This window comes from Nannospalax galili, unplaced genomic scaffold (assembly GCF_000622305.1).
Source record: "Nannospalax galili isolate Female #2095 unplaced genomic scaffold, S.galili_v1.0 scaffold952, whole genome shotgun sequence".
Taxonomy (NCBI): Eukaryota; Metazoa; Chordata; class Mammalia; order Rodentia; family Spalacidae; genus Nannospalax; species Nannospalax galili.
The window spans coordinates 407,061-408,582 of NW_008331504.1; the positions used below are offsets into that span (position 1 = coordinate 407,061).

Below are 1,522 nucleotides of genomic sequence, written 5' to 3' on the forward strand. Positions count from 1 at the left end.
AATCTAAGAAATAATCTAAGAAATCTGCAGCTTATGGGATGCAGTGGTCTGACCGTGATCGGCTACTCTGTGCTCCTCACTGTGGGCTGAATGCCACTCTCACCGAGAGGATTTCACAAACGTCTCCATCTTCAAGTTTATTGCCCTGACATTAGATATTTATCGCTTATCAGATTAGATACTGTTTTCCAGTTACAGAGTAAGTAAATGTAAGCATGTTTCCAAAGTAGGAAAAAAATGGGCATTTCCTTAAAATGCGTATGTGTATTCCTTTTTAGGAAAACACCAGAGATGTGCCCCTCCCACTCTGTCTGGACGTGGGTTCCAGGATTTGGGGAGGCTCCCTGCAGGACATGTAGGTTTATACTTCTGAGGACTGATAAAATTAGAGCTGCTTGTGGAAGTGTGTTGTAGGTTGGATTACAGGGAGAATACTGAGAGACCTGGGTTTTGAATGAAATGAAAAAGCTTAGAAGGTCCCACCGAGATTTGAACTCGGATCGCTGGATTCAAAGTCCAGAGTGCTAACCATTACACCATGGGGCCAGTCAACGAAAGGTCGTGAGCAGTTTTTCTAGTGTGAAATACTCATCCTTGCAATTCCCCTCTGCCTGCCAAATTTTAAATATCATTTTCGGTAAAACTCTACTGCCCTCTCGTGGGACATGTGGACAGTAAAGGGTGTTTCATTTATCCGGAGCACAAAATAGGCTTCACTTTGCAGGGCGAGACCAGAGAGGCTGAAGCCTTGCAGTGTTGAGGAGGGTCCTGCCACATAGAATTAACCAGAGACTCACACAGCTTTGATGAAGAGACCCTAAGTTTTCATCGGGTTTTCTGGGGACCCTGTCTAGCAATCAAATCCTTGCTTTTGAGTTTGTCTAAGCTTCCATCGAAACATCCTTCCAAATGCAATTGCTAACACAGGGTAGGATGTATTAGGACTTTGACTTTTTATTCTGAAATGAGAATTCACAGCTTCACAACAAATATTCTCCAGGACTCACTTGCCAAAGCCAGACCTACCAACATGGCAAATCTGAGTCTCTGAAAGAGTTCACCATAGTGGTAGGTGATCTGGCTGGAAGTTTCAGCCCACTGTCAGAATGAAGATGCCAGTCCTCAGGGGCTCTCCCACCAGTATCCCAAGCCACTTTCCTTCTGAGTCTGCAAATCAGTTGGGTCAGATTCCTGTTGTGCTGTATCCTAATTTCTGACCACAGAATTCAAGATATGATACATATTTAAGTCACCAAGTTTTGGATTGGCTTGTGATGTGGTAATAGTGATCAAATCAGAATTTTATCTAAATACTCACTCTGTTTTGCCTAATAGGACTGTCTCCATTAAAAAAAAATCTTTCTTGAATTTGTTACGTCAATTTTGTGTGTATGGGTGTTTGCCTGTATGAACGAAAGTATATCATGTGCGCACAGTGCCCACAGCAGTAAGAAGATAGCATCAGATTCCCGGAGTCACGCACGGTTGTTAGACACCATATGAGTGTGGGGAACTGAACCTC

At 43.2% G+C, this 1,522-nt stretch overlaps 1 non-coding gene across 1 annotated transcript; it reads right to left on the minus strand.

Moving 5' to 3' along the window:
- Nucleotides 1–474: 474 nt before the first annotated feature.
- Trnaq-uug lies at nucleotides 475–546 on the minus strand. Its single transcript has one exon. It is a non-coding gene; the product is annotated as a tRNA-Gln (tRNA).
- Between the last annotated feature and the right edge of the window lie 976 nt (nucleotides 547–1,522).